The sequence below is a fragment of the Polistes canadensis genome, unplaced genomic scaffold (genome assembly GCF_001313835.1).
Source record: "Polistes canadensis isolate GaletaPanama2010 unplaced genomic scaffold, ASM131383v1 scaffold_225, whole genome shotgun sequence".
NCBI lineage: Eukaryota > Metazoa > Arthropoda > Insecta > Hymenoptera > Vespidae > Polistes > Polistes canadensis.
Genome location: NW_014569772.1, coordinates 187947 through 202170, shown reverse-complemented (window position 1 = coordinate 202170; position 14224 = coordinate 187947). Strand labels below are relative to the sequence as shown.

The window sequence follows — 14224 nt, the reverse complement described above, 5'->3', positions numbered from 1 at the left end:
ACACACACACACACACACATCTTTCGCTTATACCTCTCAGTTGCGCCCACGGCTCAGGACATGCGAAGGGAGTGCGGCGAGGGATGCGGGGAACGGTCTGACGCTGCGGGACGGCAGACTCACGGCTGCTCTTCACAACCCCCTGCCATCCCCCTTTTCTACCCCCTGCCATCCCCCTAACCTCTTGCCGCTCACCTAACTGAACCATACTATCCATCCTCTCACTCGCTCTTACCAAGTTGCTCGCGTTTCTCTTCTCTCTCTCTCTCTCTCTCTCTCTCGTTCGCGGACGGAAAAGCTCAGCCCGGCTACGAACTCCTCGTCCATGATAGACGAACGGAACGGAACGGAACGGAACGGAACGGAATGGAACGGAATGGAATGGAACAGAGAGTTGAGTGGAGAGAACAAGAGAGAGAGAGAGAGAGAGAGAGTGGAACGGGTCTGTGACGTTGGTTGTCCGTCGTTCGGCGAAATCCCGTGCTAATTAAAGCCCGCCTCGATGCCCGTCTCCGGGCCGGGGCGACAGACCCGACGGTTATCTTTCTCTCTCTCTCTCTCTCTCTCTCTCTATCTCTATCTCTCTATCTCTATCTCTCTGTCTATCTTATTCCTGTTCTAGCTTTCTCGTTTGGTATCTTACGGTCTTCTTCCTCTCCCTTTGCGAATGGCCGCACGAACGAAAGAAAATTAAGATTCTCTATCTGTCTCTTTCTTTCTTTAGATCAGTGGCTCCTTCATCGGCCTATTGTACGTTTCTTTCGATGAGTTCAATAGAAAGAGAGAGAAGATGGAGGAGAGTTATCCTCTTAACGGTACCTGTGATCATCAAACTTTTCTTTCTCGGTGAATTCTGTTCCTTTTTTCTATTTCTCTCTCTCTCTCTCTCTCTCTCTTACATTCTTTTAGCTGTTGTGTTGTTTCAGAATTGGACTTTCTACACAAGAATGAACAAAGATCATCGATCGAGAAATTAAATTGTTGATGGTTTTTTTCGATTTTGATGTAACAATAAGATGGTTTATTATAATACCGACTCCATGCCTGGTTGACCCACACACGACTCTACTCTTCTTTTGGTTTTGTTGTCTTTATTGCTGTTGCTGGTCAGTTCGATACTCTTCTTCTTACCCATAATTTTCCTTTTTCCATTTTTATTCGAATTTATATCTTTATTCGATTTTTATATCTTTCCTTCCTATCTTCCGTTCTTCTTTACCTTCCTTCCTTCCTTCCTTCCAGTCATCTTTTATTTTTTTTTTATTTTATTTTTTTTCTTTCTTCTTATTCCGATCTCTCCATTTTCGTGCTTCTGTGAACGAACCCTGAACGTGCCAACGTGCCGAAAATATGTTTTCTGACACTCCCTAGGACACCTGTTTAAAATCTAACCGAAAGTATTATTTAACATTATTGTTAGGAATAATTGGTTTTTTCAGAACTTATTCGGATGATTGAAAATCTTTGACAAGTGGCTATAGGGTCATCTGATGTTGTAAAGTAAAATGTTTACTGTTTTGATGGTAGTTGACAATTTTCGAAGTTAATATTATTGTGTACTAGTCTATTATTTGTTTTCTTATGTTTGACAAATCATTTTGGGGATTAGACCCATAGAGATCCTTTGTTCGATCCTAATCGATACTTTTTATCGATCAGTTTCTATTTCTTAAGTGTTCAAACTTGTATCTAATCCTTTTTTTGTAATACACTTGTTAAATCTTAAATGCATTTCAAATTATTGGGTTCTAATAATGACATATATATTTCGAATTCTTATTCACACCAGGGCACCTTTTTTTCATGGCACGAGCCTGGAGCCGCTGGGGTTATTCTTCGACCGAAAATGGTTTTCCAACCCAACAACTTTGAACAAACTGACGACAATAAACAAAATGATGTATGTAAGTTCTAACAATGCGATACAAAAGAATCTAAACGTGTGAACGGCATTTAATTTGTCCTTTCTCATATTTTAAGATATCTTGTTCTACATCTTGAGAAACATGAAATACAAATAACTCTATTTATAAGCTACCAAACAATTTAATTATCTTATTCAAAAAAAACCCAACGAACAATTATAGCTCAACATTTAACTGGATTTCAGTATTGAAAACGTTACAAAAATACGTTTTACATCAATTTAATAACGGTAAACGTGTAAATGCAATTTTACAGTTGCACTCGGTCAGTGCATAAATCTTCAATCAAAACTAACCTCACTTTTGTAATTATTTAATCAATTGTATATAATATACTAGATGCATTTCTTCTTACTTTAGATCTATAAATTGTTTGTAAATTTAATTGTATTTCAAGATCTTCTTACTTTAGATATATAAATTGTTTATGAATTTAATTGTATTTAAAGATAATAGGTGTTTGAAGTTTGAATATGTTGCGCGCGCGCGCGCACGCGCGCAAACTCATTGCTTGCGCTCGTTAAAAGCAGATTTGTATATGACTATGGTTCACGAGGTTATTCGCGCGAACGGAAAGGGAACGCACGTGAAACTGTAAACACGACCTTGCGACTTTACGGTCGTTTGCGAAGTCGTTCCACGTATCTCTCCATCTCTTTCTCTAACCTCCCCACCACCATCACCATCACCATCACAATCACCACCATCAACACCATTGCAATATCTCACTTCTAGTTCTCGCTGAGAGATAGAAAAAGAAATACAATAAAATAAGTATATCACGTATTCAATTAAAATCTATTATTCATAGTTCGTTCTATCATAATTTCGAATCAGCGAATCCTTATTTAACAAACTAATGTATTTTATTCAGGTATACAAAATCAAGACGAATCATTTTCGAATAATTTACGTAAAACATTTCGTTACGTTAAACTACAACAACGAGTGAGACTCGTGGTTAAGAATTTGGGTATAACCACGAGTCTGACTCGTGATACTTCTTACGTTTCAAACTTAAACAACACGAGTCAGACTCAATGGTTCCGTGTTAGCAAAAGACTCACGAAATTCGAGTCAAAATTCATTTTAAAGTACCTAAGTAACGAGGAACTTGTAACATACTTTAAATTAGAAACAAACAAATCAAATTAATTGATATTTGTAATTAATCGAACGATTCCAATGAATAATATAATGTAACAGATATTTCTGATGAATTTAAAGAAAAGTTTGAGTTATTGGGTTAGTTCCGGATTCGTCAATTAAAGGTCAAGAAAATGATTATTTTTCTCGCATAAGCTGAGAACAGAAAAGAGAAGAGAATTTGAACCCTAAAGGGGATCGCACGTAGGGTAGAGACTACTAACACACGGGTTTCTCTCGCGTGAAATTTAAAGGCGTTCTCTCTCTCTCTCTCTCTCTCTCTCTGTCTCTCTCTTTTCCTTGCCCTCTCACGTTTCCTCTCGTGAGAGAGAGGACCAGGCCCTCGATCGATCCAAGCCCGCATAGTCGCGAGCGTACAGAAGCCGCGGTGCTTGTTTGTCGGCAGCAGCGTACTGGCCAGCCAACCATCCAACCAACCAACCAACCAACCAACCAACCAGCCAGCCAGCCAGCTAGCTAGCCAGCCAGGCCAGCTACCACCAGTTTCCTCTAAACCGAGGAAAAACTTTTTTTCTTTTCCCCTTCTTTCTTTCTTTTCCCTACTCTCCTTTTTGGATTTGACTCATAATCTCGTGTAATTAACGACGAACCTTCGGGCCCCATACTTTTACTAGTAACCTTGCACAATTTTCTAAGGAATGAGAGAGGATTAACGAAAATAAAAAAAAGGTTTAAAGATAGAAAGAAAGAAGAGTAGAGACCTGGGATGATAAAAGAAAACTGTTGGATCCTAGTTAACTGAATTCCGTTCGCGTTAATGCCAAAGAACTGAATCGGTGTTTGCTGTTCTGGAAATGTTTCATTACCGAATTAACAATATCAATTAGATTCCAATGTATATAATAATATTACATTTGATTAATTATTAATTATATAACGGTTACTTTTGTAAATTAAGATTGTCAGGATCCTGATTATTTTCCGTATCCTTTTTTATTGCATAAAAATTAGAGATTGAAATATGGGAAAGAATATTTGCCAGTAGTTTTGTCTTCTTGTTATTCTGTTTCCCATCATTTCTTCCTCTTTCAAAGACCCCTCTACCCTTCCTTCCTTCTTTCCTTCCTTCCTTCTTTCCTTTCTTTCCTTCTTTTACTTTCTCGAGTAGAGGAGACGCGGCAGCGAACGAGCCCCGTCGCGACTAACGATTCTCCACCGTATTTTCTTCCCGCTCCTCCTCCTCTTCTTACTCCTCCTCATACCCCTTTCTTTCACTCTTTCTCTCTCTCTCTCCTTAGTCTGGCTTATTCCAGAGAGAAGAGAAAGAGAAAGAGAGAGAGAGAGAGAGAGAGTCTAGACCCTCCTTTTCTTCGTCGTCGTCGACTTAACGGCCGCACCTGCCGCTGCTACCATCGAGTGACGTCGTTTCGACATAGACATAGACATAGACATAGACATAGACGACCAAGAGAAATCTTCGATCCAACTTGAATCCTCCTACTACTACTCCTTCTCCTTTCTCTGCTCCTCTCGAGGATAGTTTGCAACAAATTATTATTATTATTATTATTATTATTATTATTATAATATTTTCCTATTTGTTCTTTAACACAATTCGTTTTCTTCCCGTTAAATTTAAGATTTCTTACAAATTTACGTTCGATCAGATCGATATTTTGAGGTTAACTTATTTGTGAATCTTCCTTTTCTTTTTTTTTCTTTTTCTACTCCCATTTCTATTTATTCGTAAACCAATTTTATTTCATTTTCATTCGGTTTTTTGTCAAATGATTGAAAATAATTAGATCAATCGGGTGTGTTACGTTTTATAATTCTTATTTGGATTATTGATGTTAAATCGATAACGATAACAATATGGCGGATTCCTAACCTCAATCTATCCATCGCTAATATTTTTTGTTATTGTTTGATACTTACGATTGATTTTTATTTCTTATTAAGCGTACATCGATGAAGTTTATCGATACGTGCACACATTTTTACTGTTATTAGTTCGTTTGTTCGTTCTTTCTTTCGTTCCGTGTTAAATGTTAATCGTAAACGGCAAGATGGCGGATTCAAATCTCGAATACAAAATGTCTACGACGTTACCAGACGCGCAAACGTGATTCGTAATTGGTAATTGTTGCGCGATCGATTGATCACGTCTAAAACCTACTTCTTAGGTTCTCGTCTTTCGTATCACGAGCCACGGAGACGACCAATCGAAGTCTATTTTTAAGCGCTCGACGGCGGCGCGTTAACGGCATTCCGAAATAGCAATTAATTTATCAAGAAAAGAAAAGAAAAGAAAGGAAAGGAAAGAAAGAAAAAAAAAGGTCGGCTTTATTACGAGATAGGAATCTTAATCATTCTCGTTTACTTCAGTTACAAGATCAGTTTTCAAATACACGATAAACCAAAAAACATCTATCAAAAGATTCGTTCGTTAAATCCAAACTAACATTCTTAATCACTTGAAATAATTAAACAAATATACCCCACGAATATATCATTGTACATTAAACATTTTCCCTATAATTTCTAAATTTATACCATAGTTTCCCATCGAAAAGTATAGTCAATCGTATAACCCATAAAGACGAGGGATCAAAATTGATCTTAACGGAACTCAATCAAACACCACGTGAACAATATACCAAGCTGAATATGACGCGACTAACTTCACGTTGTTAATTTCATATCGTTGTGCGCGCGTATCTTACATACCGACAAACTTCATCTCATTAATTTTACGTCAGTGTACATACGACTCTCATTATTTGTTCCCAAACGCGTTAAAGGAAATCTAAATTTAAAAAACAAACAAAACACATTGCCGTTTGTATAATCGCGAAATAGACGCGAATTTATGATCTTTTTTGGGTAAGTGTCGGTGTCTGTGTTGCCACCGTGGCCGCCACCGTCGCCAATCGGTGGCCGCTGTGTTAGCCGCGTCATTTCCGGCGCGCATGTCTCCTTCCAAAGCGCGGTGTAGTAGTATCCGTAGCTTTCGTGAGAGAGAACATTCTTTCTCTTTCCATCTTTCTATTTCTCTCTCTCTCGTTCTCAGCATCACCCTCTGCAACGGGGAAGGGCAAGATCGGAAAATTAACGACCCCTCGAGCGTTAACTCTCGACTCCAGGTCGGCCTTCGGTCCGTTCCTTCGTTAAAGTCCTTCTTCCTCACGGCTTCTCGCGACTCACGCAGCGTTTTCAACCTTCCACAGAGTCCCTCCCTCCTCCTCTTTCTTCTTCTTCTTCTTCTTGTTCACCCTCAAGTCCCATCCCTTCGACCCATTCCACAGACGCTTCCCCCTGTACCCCTCCTCAACCCGAAGAACAGAACTTCTCCCTAGCCAGTCTCAGCCCCTCATTCCTCAACCACCCATAACCCTTCTCACCGCGACCTCCTACGCCAATCCTCCCCCTTACTCCCCCATCCCCCCCCCCCGGCTGGCACGTCCTCTACCTCGGCATCACCACGAACGCGCTTGGTGCTGGTGCTACCCTTCGAGGTACGAATCGCAGATTGGTGGAACGACCGGTCGATTATCTATAATCGATGCCGTTGCTGTTGCCGCCGCGCCACCGTCGCCTCCGTTCGTGTTGCCACCATCGTCATCACCGTACGTCGCCATCATGGCTGCGCCGATTTTTTCCGTACACATTTTTTCCTTCTTTTCTTTTGTTTTCCGTTGTTAGGTCGTTTTCTTCTTTGAAAGGATAAATAGCAAGGAATCTCACCACCCCCTTTCAATCCTTCACTTTCTTGTTCTAGAAGGGATTTCTCAATCACGTTGTTGCTTTCGTTGAATTTCTTTTTTTTTATATTGTTAGACAGTTTTTTTTTATTGTATTTGTTTGGATTTTATTTGATTTTCTTGTATAAGTATTGGCGATGAGAAGAAGATTTTTCTGATACCCCGTTTTGGGGTGATCGATAGATAGGTATCTGTTGAAGTAAGCACGCGTTTGGAATCGCAAGGTTAGGTTGAAAAAACAGTTGGTTTTTTATTTTCTTGTTCTGCACACACTTTAAGCGATTCCAAGTTTGTCGAGATAGAGATAGAGATAGAGAGAGAGAGAGAGAGAGAGTAGAGAAATCGATGCTTGAAGTTTGTAATAACAGGAAAATCTGACCTACCTACCTACCCACCTACCAACCTACAAAGTTTCCTAGGAATAAGAAGGAAGAAGAAACTGTTGCCGGTTTTACGAATATTTGATTTCCCTTGAACTTGTATTTTTGTTCTTTTCTCTTTTTTCTTTTCAAATCATTCGTTAATTTCCATAAAGAAAAGTCAAAGAAAGAGAATAAGAAAAAGGAAATAAAATCAGAAAAGATCGTTAAGTGGTAAAAAGAAAAGTTCGAGATGTATCCAATTGAAAATTTGTCATTTCGCATTCCGTTGCACATTATGTTTCGTATTACCATTCCTCCCATTCCACTTTTCTATTGGAACAGTCGAAACGAACAAAGAGAACAGCGAAGACAGGAACTGAAGATTAAGTGGGAAAAGAAGACAAGATGATGGCCAATGGAGTTTCCAACTACCACAGAGTTGGAAAAAGAGAAATATGATGTGTACGCGAATGAGATAGAAACTTAAAGAAAGAAAAAGAAAGAAGTATAGAAGTATTCTATACGCGGAACAAGGAAGATGGAAAGAGCGGGAAAAGGTTATGCCATCGTTCATTCGACGATTATTGTACAAAGCATCGCGCTGAAACTATCTTTCCTCTTCATTCATAACTCTTCCTAGCGTAATAAAAGTTAGGTTCAAGAGAAAGTAAGAAAGTAAACGTAGTATGGATGAATAGATGTTATATTCTTGGTAATGGTAGTAGTTGTAAAGAAGATACTACGATACAACTCTAAAAGATCAAAAAGAGATGAAAAGAAAGTGTGAGAGAGAGAGAGAGAGAGAGAGAGAGAGAGAGAGAGAGAGAGGGGTACTGGATTTTATGACTGAATGAAATACGTGTAAATAAAATGAACTACTGGTAGGGTAGAGAAAAACATGACCTTTTCGATGTATGTTTGTATGTATATATGTATTCGTTGAGTTATGCACAATTGTATCGTTGACTTTGAGGTTATATACAGTAATTGTTAATTATCGAATAATTAATTTATGTTTATTGAATAAATATCAAATGAATTTCACGAAAAAAGAAATTCATCTATTACGATGATTTTATTTTGAACAATATTTTTCTGTTCGATTGTATATAGACAAATCTTTCTTTGTGAAAATACGAGGAGAAAAACTAACCTCAAAAAAAAGATCGAAAATGTTTCGATCGATTTTTATTGATATACAAATATTAGGTATATTAAAAATATGAATGTGCGTAAAGATTTGGAAACAATCTTATAGAAAATAATTTATTCATAAACTTATCGTAATAGTACGATTAAATAAACCTGAAGAAAAAGAAAATAATTGTTGAAACTTTTAATGGCCGCCAGTTAGATATATTATACTTTAATATAAAGTAAAGAAAATTTCGATAAATATATTAGATAATGATCTATTTTTAGGTTCGAACGTTGTTATGGTGGTCTCATTAGTCCAACGAATCCACCAATTGGATGGACTTAGTATCAGGATAGTAATAAATGTTAGGAGGTTGACATTCGCGAATAAAAATTCACCCGTCGCCCTTTTCCGCGCTTTACCCGCCATCATTTCCCACCGTTTTTCCACGTAATGCGGTGCGCGCGTGCGAGAAACACAAAGAGTGAGAGTGTGTGTGAGATAGTATGAGTGAGAGAGTGTGAGTAAAAGAAACGTGCAGTGTTCGGACCGTAAAGAAAGTGGATAGCCCTGCGCATGCACATACACGAGAGAGACACATGCACTCAAAGTGACAGAGTGTGACGTAGCAACTGTATAGGGTGAATGTGTGTGTGTGTGCGCGCGCACATTCCTCCTACCAACGCTGAATCCTCGAAAGGGCAAAGGTAATGCAACCGTTTCCACGTACAATGGAAATTTATCGAGATCGTGTTATTTTTGTAATACTTTTTTTCCTTTCTTTCTTTCCTTCCTTCCTTTTTTAATATTTTCGAAAAAAAATCTATTCACATTAAAAAGTAAAGAATTTCCATAGAGAGAGAGAGAGAGAGAAGAGATATTTTTAATAGATTCATGTTTAAATTCTCTCGTGTATAAAATTGTCTTCGCGGCACATTGATGTTTGTACGTTTTTTTAGAAATATTTTGTTTTCTTAAGGATAAGGATTTTTTGAAGGATTGAACTACCTGAAGAATGATGACGCCTATTGTACCTTCGTATTTTTCTTGTAATTTTTTTCTTCCACTCTTCCCCGCCCATTTCGATTTTTTTTTATTCACCCGAAATTTTCTATTATTACAATTCTATTTGTCTAATTTTTAACTGACCGTTCTTTTCATTGAAATTCTTCGGACATTCTCATTCGTTCGTTTGTTCGTTCGTTTCTTTTTCGTACTCGGTTTATTCGTTTTCTATTTCTATTTCTATTTTCGTTGCTATAATACTAATTTTTTTTCTTCTTTTTTGTTGCACACCACACTTATTCACACCAATCGATTTAATTATTAAATATCTTATACCGATAACACATAAGAGATATTTAATTGAATATTTTGTATTATAAAAATATTCAACATTCGTTTATTTATCGTACAATTTCTATCAGTACGATTAGTTTTTTTCTTTTTGTTCGATTAAATAGTTCATTAGATTCAACCGATAACAATTTATTACAGTCCTATGAATCTATGAACACGGATTTTGGTTCGCATAATCGTATAATTATTCCATACAATAGAATTTCTAAGCGATTAACGTTAATTGGATTCATTTTACCATCACACTCTCACTCTCTCTTTTCTCTAAATACATGACCAAGTATCTGCATATATATTCTCAACCTATCCTTATTTCAAATAATAATTATATATTCTATTCTGTAACTTTTAGTTTTCCGGATCAAAATTTCTAGCAAAAATTTTCCAATTTTTTCCCCAAGTGACAACAAATAATAAGAAAATGTATGCGCATCTTGTCTGGAAAGCTAAAAATAGTGATTGAAGTGTATTGTAATTAATCGAAATACAAAGAAACGAATAAAAAGTACATTGGTTTCTTTGTTATTATTTAATTATGTTTTTTTATTCGTGATATTTTCAATGATAAAAAAAGTATTGTTAAGCGGTTTTGTTCGTAGTTTTTTGTAAAAAAGGAAAACAAAAATCGATAAGATGGAAGATGGGACTTGGTCCGTGACAGAGGACTGTCCAACGAGCTCAAAAAGAAAATGAGAAATAAAAAGAAATAAAAACAGAGAGAGAGAGAGAGAGAGAGAAAAGAAAAGAAAAGAAATCCGTGGGCGTAAGATAGAAAATAAAATAAAATAAAATAAATGAAAGGATAAGATAAGATAAAAGATAAAAGTACAAAAAAAAAAGAAGAAAAAAGAAAAAGAGAAACGTTGCGAACCCGAGACAAAATGTCGTCTTTTTCCATGGGGCCGATTGCATGCCGTGAAAAAGAGAAGCGTACCACCACCACCACCACGTTCATCCACTAAAAGGGATCACGGCCGGAAATCTTAGGACGAACAGAAAATAGAGGACGCTTCTGCTCTCAGGAGGTCTTACACTTCCGGAATAACCGGATGTTCCAATGGAGATACATCGTACCACTCGTTTCGAAAACTTTTATTTCTTTTTCATCTTCTTCTTCTACTTATATTTACCTTTAATTCTTTCTTTCATCCTTCTCACCTTCATTTTTATTTCTCATCATTTTAATATTGATAGGTTTTCGTTTAAATTATCCTTTCATAGATTTCAATTATTTTATACCCCATAAAATCGTATAAAATATTACAATTGCGATAGTTTAAACTGTTAAATTGAATATTGTTATTCAAATTTATCTGGTATTAATGTCAACTTTGGATTTTTATTCATTATTATTCAATTAGTTGTTTATCTCGTTCGAAAATCAAATTATTAATAAATAGGTATATATAAAAATAACAATAAAATAAATATTTCTAGTTGCTGAAGAAGAAGTACCGAATAAAGGTACGAAACGTCCAACTTATCAAAACGAATTTCTATTTCTTTTGAATGTTCTAATTCCCTATAAGATACCTATTTATTAATAATTCTTTATTACATATTTAATATTTTGAACATACTTAAAAGAGATGACCAATGCAACCAATCCTGACATTCCTTCATTTTGATCTTTCACAATGACATATTACTATTAGGGTCAATCAAAAGTTCAAAGTTATTTTAATTATTAATATTTCCAAAATATATTTTACAATTATAATACCAATAAAACCATGAACTATCTATATATATATGGGGTACATACTTATATTATATATATATATATATATATATATATATTTTCTAAAATGTTAATCATTGAATAATATTTCCAATTATTTCTTTCTATTCATTCTGAATTTTTTGTTTGACTTCCTCCCTCTATCTATCTCTCTCACACTCTCTGTTTTTTGCATTTTACGTATGGTAACTGGTCGTGTACGTTCACGCGGGAAATTTGAGCGGTCTTCCGTTTCGTCGGTCGTTCATTCGTTCTCTTGCTCGTCATTACGCAGCACAGAGAAGAAGCATATGGGGAACGAGATAGATGGAAAGTGTGTGTATGTGCATGTATGTGTAAAAGAAAGAGACATAAAGTTACGTATACCCTCGGAAAGAAAGATAGAATGGAAGATAGATAAAGTGAGAAAGAAAAAGGGTGGAAAGGGTGGAAAGGGGGGTGAAAGGGTGGAAAGGGAAAAGAGATAGTAGGTACACTAAAGGGCTCTACTTGCGAACGCGTGGGTACGTGCTCGCGCGTATAATATGCACACGCTTACCCGGTTTTACGTATGGAACTTTATACTGAAAGTTCCCCGTCTACTACGTTAGTCGTAGTCATTGTCGTATGCACAAACTCTCTTATAAATTATCGGGTTACACGTTATATCGTGTCTTTTAACAAAGAACACGCTGTTAGAACACCTACCACCTTTTATTTTCATCCTTATACGTTTAGATTTTATTGTACGTCTTGTTGTTATTCTTGTTGTTGTTGTTACTTTTTTTATTCCTTCTTTTTTAACCCTTTCGCTACGGAAGTGTTCTCCGTGGAAGTGACGCTGCTGTACGGAGCCTTTGCTCCGAAAAATGTCTTTCCGGCCAACTAAATAAAAACATCGCCAGGGGAGGTTTCGAACCTAGGCCGGTAATGTTAACAATGCCTGGCCATCGGGCATTGTCCACATTGCCTACTAACGCTAGGTATTGAAAACATTGCCGGGGGAGGTTTGGAACCTAGGCCGGTAATTTTAACAATGCCTGGCCATCGGGCATTGTCCACATTGCCTACTAACGCTAGGTATTGTTAACATTGCCGGGGGAGGTTTGGCATTGTTCACATTGCCTACTAACGCTAGGTATTGTTAACAGAGAGACCCCAAGATATAATAACGTACACTAGCTCGTTCGCCAGTAAAGACCGACGTAGAAACGTGGCTTGCCCCCTCTCTTACTATTACATTTCACCTTCATTTTCTCGCTTATTTTTGCTAATACGAAGATACACCTTCAAAACACTTTTAATGTATTTTTTAATTCTACACAACTTTTGTTTAAAACTTTTTTCGATTTAATGCCTAGATTCTATAATACGCCCGTTTTTTACCCTTTTTTACTTTTTTTTACCCTTTTTCTCAAAGATCTCTTGATTCAATTGCAAAAAAAATTAGCACCATACGATTTAGCGTCGTCGAATTACCATTAAATCAAGTTTTTGGCCAGTTACCACAATTAGCTCAGTTTTTATTTAATTGATTTATTTAATTTAATTAACCGGCAAATGGAGTCGCCTATAGGCGACGCTCGTAGTGAAAGGGTTAAAATATCTTCTTTTGAATTTTTTTTTCGTTAAGGATATTCTCTCGTTTTTCAATGTAATGACTTACTTTGATTTTTGTTTTTATTTTAATTTAATTTAGCGAATTGTCATACTGTTGTGAATGAAATTAGTACTTCGATATCACACGTTCAATGATTTTAATATGTTACAAAGAGATTTGTGTTTATATATGTATAAGGGGTTTATATTTGATGATTTATATATATTCTTTATTTGTATTCATTTATTATTCGTTTAAATTTTTTATCTGTTCATTTTATTTGTTTATTTTAGAGAGAGAGAGAGAGAGAGAGAGAAAGAATTGATGGAGTATATTTTAAGAATTATAATATTTTCTAATTGTAATTCACACAAATTTGTATAGAATATATAATAATAAATATTTAGGTATGTTTATTAAAATGTGTGTTTGAATAATCGAAAATTGGTTTACAAATTTTCATATTTTTGATCAACTTGATTCGAATATAGGAAAGTGCAAAGGGACTATTATACATTAAGAATAACGAAAATATGATTTAAAATCCAATTGACTGGTATAGAAAATCTTTTCACGTCAAATCATCGTCTTCCTTCTAACCGGTGTCATTTTAACAACAACCAACCCTAAGTGACTAGGAGTTCAAATCCTAGTTCAAATCCCTAGTGACTCCGTAAGTATTCGATGAATGAAAATCGCATTCAATATAAAAAATAATTGACCGAAAATAATATATATATATATTTCAAGCGTATTCAAACACGAGTCTCGCTCGTTCTCAATAATTCGAACACAAAAATTAATAAAAAAGATTACAAAAATATTCCATGATACTTTATATTCGAATCACAAATACATAAACAAGAAGAATCTTTACGAATGAATGAATCTGTTTATAAAACAAACAAACAACAACGATAATTCTAAAAGATCGATCAGAAATTTTAATTAATTTAACTCGAGAACACTAAACAAGATCCCGGTAACCTAAAATTATTCAAGACAAAAATGAAAATAAAACAATCGAATTAATTCAAAATCAATTCCTACCAACAACTACCTTTCTCTTCCTCTCTCCTATTTATAGAATTCATCTATCCCTGTAAAAACAAAAAAACCATAAGAAATATACCATAAAAGATCTCGAAATAAGAAGAAGAAAACAACAACCAAATAAAATTCTTGCGGTAATCTTGTAGAAAAGATATCAAATGTTTCAAACATTAAAAGTAAAAAAAAACCAATCTAT

General features: G+C 35.7%; 1 protein-coding gene across 1 annotated transcript in view; it reads right to left on the bottom strand.

Annotated features, from left to right (window-relative positions):
* LOC106790222 (dynein regulatory complex subunit 7) overlaps positions 1-14224 on the bottom strand; it is a 108830-nt gene that overhangs the window by 57771 nt on the left and 36835 nt on the right. The window lies entirely within an intron of this gene.